Source organism: Apus apus, chromosome Z (assembly GCF_020740795.1).
Source record: "Apus apus isolate bApuApu2 chromosome Z, bApuApu2.pri.cur, whole genome shotgun sequence".
Lineage (NCBI taxonomy): Eukaryota > Metazoa > Chordata > Aves > Apodiformes > Apodidae > Apus > Apus apus.
The window spans coordinates 49,963,036-49,972,928 of NC_067312.1; positions in this window are offsets into that span (position 1 = coordinate 49,963,036).

The following is a 9,893-nucleotide window of genomic DNA, read 5'->3' on the forward strand; positions in this document are numbered from 1 at the left end:
AGAAGGGCCTCGAGGATGATCAGAGGGCTGCAGCACCTCTGCTGTGAAGACTGGCTGAGTGAGTTGAGGCTGTTCAGCCTCGAGAAGAGAAGGCTCTGGGGAGTCCTTCCTAATAGTGTCCTTCCAGTACCTGCAGGGGACCTGCAAGAAGGCTGGGGAGGGACTTCTAACAACGGTGTGTAGTGATGGGACACAGGATAATGGTTTTAAAATGGAAGAGGGGATATTTAGGTTAGACATTAGGTAGAAATTCTTTAGTGTGACGTGGTGAGACAATGTCACAAGTTGCCCAAGGAAGTTATGGCTGCCCCTTCCCTGGAAGTGTTCAAGACCAGGTTGGATGGGGCTTGGAGCAACCTGGTCTAGAGGGAGGTGTCCCTACCCATGCAAGGGGTTGGAAGTGGATGATTTTTAAGATGCCTTCCAACCCAAACCATTCTATGATCCCATGATATTCCCCTAACAAATCCAGTAGGCTGAAGTAGCAAAATGGTCCCATGCAAGAGGACATACACCCTAATTCTAACATGACTGTAACACCTCATTTCATATTTCTGTTCAAGTTTTTCACTTGGGACTTTTCCTTCTTGGCTGACTTGTAAGTCCTAACTTTGCAGGTACTGCACAGCTGGCAAAACTCCACACAGAAGGCATTTGGGCATAGAAGTATTGATGCAGGATAGCAGTCCTTGCATTCATCCAATTTTTCTAATCACCCAATATTTACATGTCAAAGCCTACATCAGTTTTTTTTCTCTGCATATGACAGACATACCTTCCTCCCTTTTGGATTAAAATATTGCACGTGCAAAGTTTTTTGACAGTCTGGTACAAAACTTCCCTTAAAGTTTGGCATACTCTTTATGTTAGTTGAGGGAGAGACATTAAACTTGTCAGAGCCAGAGAAGAGGCTCACAGTTGAGGACTCCAAGCAAAAGTTTGTGCCTGCCATCAGCCTGAAGTAAGGGATTTGGGGGTTAGCTGAAGAGCTGAGGTAAGGAGAGTTGTTTTGGGGAGCGGACTTTTTTCTTTCCAGCATTTTCAATGTAGTGGTCCACTCGATCTGCTGCCTGCCATTAATGTTGCTCCTGGGCACCTAAGTCTCCCACAGTTGGGGAGCTTAATTCAGACCAAGTACCACAGAGGGATCAAAAGCCAGTGTTCCCATATTTAAGATATTTGGTGGATCTAACCCCTTAAAACCAAATATGTCTGAGGAAACCTGTGATGGGTTGCACTTACTCATTGTGAAGCCTGAGGACCATCACATGTCACTTGAGTTTGAAGTTCCAGTAGTGCCAGAATAACAAGTTTCTGATATAAAAATTACTTGAAGGACTGTGTGGTCTCCATTGTACACACTGAAGCTACTCTGCAGCTAGATTTCAGTCCTTCTTCAAGTCATGTTCTAGTCATAAGAAATGTAAAAATACAGTAACATCAATGACATGGTCTGAATTGCAGCTGTACACTTTCTACCTTGAAGAATATGATCCAGATAACAACAGAGAATACAGAAGTTACATGTGCACATGCCACAAATACATGTGCAGATACCACTAACACTGCAATGCACACAGCTCTTCTTTAATGCAGTTTCATCAGTTTCTTGCAAGTCTGCTACACTGATGCTAAATAGTTTTCAAAAGGCATCTGCACTAAAGAAATAGCTCTTTGTGGAGAAAACAGAATAATGAGACACTGTGCTCTGATTTTCTAATAACTGAGCTTCTGCAGCTTTCAATCTCCTGATATTCTGCAAACAGAAGACGGGAAGAGTAAATTCAAACTACTAGCTAGCTTCAAATCCTCAAAAGAGGAGGCTGGCATTTGACCATGCTGTAATGGAAAGAAGCATGCATTTTTACATACATTTTTCATTGCATTAGGAACAGTTGGAGTATAATGAAATATTTTTCTGCTTCCTCTCTTAAAAGCTTTCCTTGCCAAGTGTAATTCATTCAAGAGAAGGTAGAGAGAAGGGTAAGTAGCATAATCCCAATTGCTGAAATATAGTCTGTGCAATCAGTAGCAATTAAATCCTATTCCATTAACACTACCACATGGAAGTCACAGCCACTCTAAATTAGACCAACATATACTAAGTCCTTACATTAAAATTCTGACTCCTAAAAACTCATGTGCATCTAAACTTATAGTCCTGTGGATTCAATAAATTCCTTTCTGATACATTATGAACATGAGTTTGAAAAGAAAAAAATGCATTTACACAAGCAGCCAGCTCCTCTAGGAGAACGCTATGGGAAACTTTGTCACAGGTCTTGCTAAGTCAAGGTAGACAACATCCACAGTCCTTCCCTCATCCAACAAGCACATCACCCTGTTTTCGAAGGAAATCAGGTTAGTCAGACAGACCTGCCCTTCATGCACCCATGCTGACTGGGCCTGATCACCTGGTAGTTCTGCATGTACCACATAATGCTACTAAGGATGATCTGCTCCATCAGAGCAGATACCATCCCTGCTACCGAAGTAAAACTAAAAGGCCTGTAATTTGCCAGATCATCTTTCCTTCACTTCTTGTATATGGGGGTTACACTGGCTGATTTCCAATCTGCTGACACCTCTTGAGTCAGCCAGGGCTGCTGATAAATGATGGAAGGTGGCTTGGTGAGCATCCTGACCAGCTCTTCCAGCACTCTTGGGTGGTTCCCATCTGGCCCCATAGATTTGTGCACAGCTACGTGGTGGAGCAGATCACTATCTCCTCCTGGATTGTTGGGGGATTGCTCTGCTCCTGTTCTCTGTTCATTAGCTTAGGGAGTTTGATTCCCTCAATGTAACTGGTTCTGCTACTAAACACTGAGGCAAAAAAAGTCATTTAGCATGTCAGCCTTTTGCTTGCCATTCATCTCTGTTTCCTTCTGCATCTAACAGGGGATGGAGGGTCTCCCTGGTCTTTCTTTTGCTGCTAATATATTTATAAAAGCTTTTCTTGTTCTGCTTAACCATGGAGGCCAAGCTAATTTTTAGCTGGGCTTTGGACCTTCTAATTCCCTCCCTGCATAGCCTCACAGCATTTTCATAGTCTTCACAAGTGGCCTGCCCCTTCCTCCAAAGGCCATAGATTCTCTTTTTCTCCCTGAGCACCAGCCAAAGCTCCCTGTTCAGCCAGGCTGGTCTTCTACTCCACCTGCTCACCTTAGAGCACATGGGGATGGCCTGCTCCTGTGCCTCCAAGAATACCTCCTTGAAGAGCATCCAGCTTTCCTGGAGTGCTATACCCTTCAGAACAGATTCCCAAGGGATTCTGGCAGTCAGGGTGTAGAACAATGTAAAGTTTGCCCTTCGGAAATCTAGGGTGGCAGTTTTGCTGCCCCCACCTCCTCTTGGCATGTCTAAGAATAGACAACTTTAACAATTTGTGGTTGCTGTGCCCAAGATATCCTACCAGCCCTTCCCTGTTTACAAAGAGCATGTCTAGCAGGGCACTTTGCCTAATTGTCCAGTATTTAACTATACAAGTTGAAGCACATTCAAGTAGACTGACACTAAATTCTAGCCACAAAATTGAAACATGAAGAAGTAAGTCTACTGTACCTTGGCATTTTAGTACCAATAAAATAGTTGCTGTCTGAAATTGTACTACACTAATTTTTAATTTAAAGTAAAATATTTAATATATGCACTGGTGAGAAAAATATGAGACTACAGTGAATTTTTACAAATGCAGATGTCTAAGGGCTGTAATACATAAACACGCATATACTTAAAAATAAAAGTTTATTAGGGATATTTATTCTACTGGAGTTGACAAGATTCTATATTTAAGTGAATGAGCCATCTGTTTCCACTGCTCTCTTAATGTCAACATTTTACTTTTCTCTCCTGTGTACATGCATGCACAGATGCACACTGTCTATTAGTAATATAGCAAACATTTGCTGTAACTTACTTGCACTTGTAAAAGTGGAATAGATTGCATTCAGTTATTTGGAAATTACATTGTCCACACAACCATAACAGAATTGCACCAGGTTTTAAGTAGACAAATCCAAACACTATCTATTTAATGACTTCCAAAAAAATACTGCTTATGCACCTTTCCAGATTTAAAAAAAGCACTGAGAAAAATATAGCTCTTTTGGCTTTTAATACTCTTGTAAGGGTACAAATATTCTTGACTGAAAGTCACAAAACTGACAACTCAAATCTTTTTTTGAGAATCAGGGAGCAAAATCCTGTTCCTTATATCCATTCAGAAATAAGACAAAATTGATCCCCATGAGCTAGCTCCAATGAAACCTACAGACTGCTGTTGCACAGGCAGCACTCAACAGAGGGGTAGGACTGCAAAGACCTTGGTGAATATCTTCCTCATGGATCATGAGTCTTCACGAGTCCATCATTATATTGTCTCCCACACTGTGGTCCATGAACTGATTCTTCTTTTTGTCTCCACAAAAAAAACGCTAGTCACTGATTCTCAAACACATTTGGGGCATGGTTTGGACAGTATAAAAGCAGTATATTGTGATTACCTGTTAAAGCATATTATCCCATGAGGATGCACACTGATTTCCTCATGGCTATATGTAGCAATAAAGGCCACCTTTGAAGATCTTTATGCACAAATAATCTGCTTCCAGATTCAAAAGAAAAATGGTATTAAGCCAGAAGTCCCAACTCAGGCAGTCCTCCTTAACACAGTACAACTTAAACCAGGCTTAAAACAGAACAGATTAAAGAATTAAAACAGTATGACTTTTGAAATAAAACATTTTGCAAGACAAAATGAAGCAGCAAATATGTGTAAAGCGCACTAGTCTGAAGTGCAAAAGAGACTTCTGTCACCAATGCTAAGATGCCCTCTCATATAATAATGCCTCTACAATGTCCCCTACCAAATTCTATAAAGCCTCTGCCTTGTCCTCCTTCAAGGTCTTCTTCAAAACTGTTGAGATGGCTCTACCACTTTGTGATCTGGCAGTACAGAGACAGCTGGCAAGCAAACACCAACCATCTATTTTAAAATAAAAAGTTTATTTTTCAGGCATTTCAGACTCCCATAGTCCACTCAGTCTTGCAGCACAGCTCTTGCCTAATCACAGAATCATCGGATGGTTTGAGTTGGAAGGAACCTTAATGATCACCTCATTCCAAATTCCCTGCTGTGAACAGGGACACCTCCCACTAGACCAGGTTGCTCCAAGTCCCATCCAATCTGATCTTGAACACTGCTAAGAATGGGGCATCTACAACTTCCCTGGACAACTTGTGACAGTGTCTCACAACCCACAAAGTAAAGAATTTCTTCCTAATGTCTAACCTAAATCTCCTCTCTCAAGCCCCTTGTCCTATCACTACACACCCCTGTCACCAGTCCCTTCCCAGCCTTCTTGCAGATCCCCTAGAGGTACAGGTACTGGAAGGCCACTATTAGGACTCCCCAGAGCCTTTTCTTCTCGAGGCTGAACAGCTTCAACTCACTCAGCCAGTCTTCACAGGAGAGGTGCTGCAGCCCTCTTATCCTCTTCGCGGCCCTCCTCTGGACTGGCTCAAACAGCTCCATGTCCTTCCTGTGCTGGGGATTCCAGTGCTGGACACAGTGCTCCAGTTGGGGTCCCAAAAGAGCAGAGTAAAGGGGGAGAATCACCTCCCTCAACCTGCTGACCACGCTTATTTTGATGCAGCCCAGGATGTGAATTGGCCCTCTGGGCTGTGAGTACACATTGTTGGCTCAGGTACAACTTTTTGTCCACTAGTACCCCCATGTCCTTTTCTGTAGGGCTGCTCTTTGTCACATCATCCTCAGCTTGTTTTGAAAACGAGGATTGCTTCTACCCAGGTGCAGGGCCTTGCATTTGGCCTTGTTAAGTCTTGTGATGCTCACATGGGCCCACTTCTCTAGCTTGTCCAGGTCCCTCTGGATAACATCCCATCTCTCTGGTGTGCCAACTGCACCAGTCAGCTTGGTGTCATCTGCAATCTTGCCGAGGGTGCCCTTGATCCCACTATCTATATTGTTGATGTAAATATTAAACAGCACTGGTCCCAGTACCAACCCCTGAGGGACACCACTTGTCACTGTTTTCCAACTGGACATCAAGCCATTGACCACTATCCTCTGGATGTTACCATCTATCCAATTCCTTATCCACGGAATAGTCTACCCATCAAACCCATATCTCTATATCCTTAGAGAGAGGGATATTGTGGGGGATCATGTCAAAAGCCTTGCAGAAGTCCAGACAGATGACATCCATAGGTCTTCCTTTGTCCACTGATGCAGTCACTCCATTGTAGAACTAAGTTGGTTAGGAAGGACTTTCCTTTAGTAAAGCCATGCTGGCTATCCTGAATCACCTCACAGAAGTGAGGCTGACAGTATGGTAGACCCCAGGGTCCTCCTTTCTGCCCTTTTTAAAAATGGGTATAATGTTTCCCTTTTTCCAGTCACAAGGGACTTCACCTCACTGCTATGACATTTATTTTTTTTTTATGACTCACGGAGAGTGGCTTGGCACCTACATCAACCAAATCCTTCAGGACTCTGGCATGCACACCTGTAAAGGTGGTCACAGAACAGTATCTAGTTGCTGTGTTATGAGTATTTCAAATCTTCCATTTAGCCAGTGGAAAGATTCTGTGTCAAGAAGAGATGCCCTCTGCTACATGCCCCCATGCACCAAAGCTACCTAGGTGGTATTTTATAGGTCCCACCAAATTGGGTGGGAGTTTTGATATGCCTGAGAGCAGGAAGGCTCTACAGAGGGACCTGGACAAGCTGGATCGATGGGCCAAGGCCAATTGCAAGAGGTTCAATAAGACCAACTGCCAGGTCCTACATTTCAGTCACAACAACCCCGGGCAGCACTAAAGACTTGGGGAAGAGTGGCTGGGGAGCTGCCCAGCAGAAAAGGACCTGGGGGTGCTGGTTGACAGGTGGCTTAACATGAGCCAGCAGCGTGCCCAGGTGGCCAAGATGCCAACAGCATCCTGGCCTGCATCAGGAATAGTGTGGCCAGCAGGAGAAGTGATTTTTCCCCTGTATTTGGCCCTGGTGAGACCACACCTCGAGTACTGTGAGCAGTTCAGTTCACTGTAAGAAGGACATTGAGGAGCTGGAGCATGTCCTGAGGAGAGCTACCAAGCCGGTGAAGCTGGTTGGACTCAATGATCTTGGAGGACCCTTCCAACCAGGACGTTTCTGTGATTCCATGAATTTTATGCATGGAAAGGGTTAAGAATTTTTAAGACATACACATCAAAGCTTGATTGGTGAGAGTCAGGATGCCATAAATAGTGTTTATTAATGATAGCTAGAAGCTGCTTTAGAGTAGTTCTAGCAGTAGCAAATATATACATTTTTCTGTAAAGTGATATATTTTTGTGTGTGTGTGTTAACATGATGTAACAACAGATCACAACATTTTATTTAATATTTTATTAATTTCTTTCTCACTTGCATAATGCAAATCCTGAAAGGATTTCTAAATTTATCTCCTGAGGTTTCATACAAACAGGAAATTCCACTGTATGCTGTTGCAGGAGAACCAGCCTCCACCAAAAAACAAAAACAAAAAACAACAACACAAAAAAAAACCACAACAAAAAACACCAAACCAACAAAAACCCCAAAACCCCCCCAAACCAACCAACCAGACAAAAAACACACAAAAAGCCTCACCAAAAAGCCACAAACAAACAAACAAACAAACAAGGCTCCTATACAAATTGACTGCAATAGACGTAACCAGACGAAAAAATGAAAATAAAACCAGAGAGAAGCAGCGACAAGGCTGCGGCGGGCGGAGGGGGGGCACGGCTGGGACCGACCCAGCGACGGGCCGGGACTGCCGGACCTCGCCGTGTTTGCAGGCGGGACCCAGCCTTCCGCGGGAGCTGCACCCGGGGCGGGGAGCTGAGCGGACTGAAAGGGCATTAACCGCCCTGCAAAAGACGGTTCTTTGTGGGTGGTCATCGGTCGTTGCCGCTCAGCTCGTTGCTGCAGGAAGAAAGGAGAGAGAAGAAAAGACAGAAGAATGAGGAACAGGAGACCAAATAAAAGAGAGCCTTCTGCGGGGGCATTTACTCTGCCGTGCCCCGCGGAGCCTGCTCGCCAAGGAGCTGCGCAAACGGAGCCGAAGAAGGGGAAGAAGGGAGCTGGAGCACACGGAAAGAGCCGGCAACACCGCAGCCGTGTGCCCGCCGCGCCTGCAGCTCCAGCCGCAGCCGTGGTATCTCCGGTAACCACATCTGCATGTCCAGCTCCTCCCACTCCCTCCTTTTAAAGCTGCTACATTAAAGTGGCACTCTGAGCACATACTGGTCTGTGCCGGTGCTCGCACACCTGGGCAGAGTTGTGCTCGAGACATACCCGGTGTAGCCAGCCGCTCCCAAGCCAGGGAAAGTAAAACCCACTGGAAAAGTAAACCCAGGGGACTGGGGGCTATTCCTTCTCTAATTGAGGGGGCGATCCGTGATTCGACTCGAGTGTTCCTAGCCTGGGTGAACTCAGACAACAAGAGCTGCACACAGGTGTGATCTCAGTTTTGAAGGCAGGTTATTAATGTGGAAAAAGACAGTGTTCAGATACAGACCGATAGCATGCAGATTATGATCTACTGAGTGCTGAAATTATGCAACAAAAACTATGTAAAATTGCAAAAGATAAGCACTGACATGCTCGTTTTCTTCCCATTAAGAAATAACGTCTGAAGTATTTCTGACAAGCTGCTACCCTGCCTTGCAGGATGTTTCCCGAATGCACCTGTTCTTCTGGCACTCAGAGGAGCTGGGACAAGCTAGCACTCTCCGTTGTGCTCCAAACTACAGCACAACAAGGCAACAAGAATATCAATGCAAGCTCACTGATTATACTACCTCGATGACAACTTCACAAACTAGGTGGACAGAAAAGAATAGCCATCTGCCTCAGATGTGATCTCATGCATAAAAAAGTAAAGAAATATTACAATGAATTCAGCTTACATCATGTAATTACTTAAGGTAGATGCATCCAATATACTAGTGTATATATAGACAACATGAACCTTCAACAGAAAGCAGCTTATTTAACATTTTCTCATTGTTGCATAATGCTTGGTTTTACCTAACATGAGGGAAAAAGGTTTTGTTCCTTGCAAGATAAAAGTTTTTACTTGAAAATACTCCAGGTAAAAAAAAAAAATTAGGAAAAATCATACCTTGCAAGGTATTGATACATCATAGGATATTCATTAGTAAACTCAATCAAAATATAGCCTAATAAAAGTTTACTAAAATAATGAATTTGCTATACTAAGAGGGTTGCTTTTAAAACAAGGTGCTTTGTGAAACTATCAGTCAACTATGCCAAGCATCCTGTAGGTTGTGATAACATCAAGTCTAAGAACCTGTGGCACCTACAGACAACAGTTATGTGGATTCTGACCCACCTGGGCAATCCACCAGCAGGAGACTGGAGACAGGACCAGGACGGGAGACTAGGACAAAGATGACAAAAGACTAGAATCAAAGACCCCACAGGAGATCCTCAAGCACGCATAATTACAAAGATAGCCAATTCCAGGTAATAAAATGACTACGTAGAAGAATTCTGGGAACTCACTGACATGGAACTGAATATGCATGTTTTTGGTGTATATTAGTTGGGGTGTTTCACTGACTCGTTGGAGCACTCATGGTGGAGAATCCCCAGTGCTGCCCAGCTCTGCAATAAAGAATGCCTGCTCAGTAACAGCTTGTTTGTTGTTACGGGGTCTTGATCTCAGAATCCTTACCCAGCCACACCCAGCCTCCCACTGCAGTGAGGAGTGTTAGAAAGCAAGGGGGTTTGGAAGCTCTGAATTTTTGTTTCAGTATTTTCAAAAACTAGGCCCATTGTAACCAAACAATTTTATATTTGAGGCAGGAACCATAGGATCTAC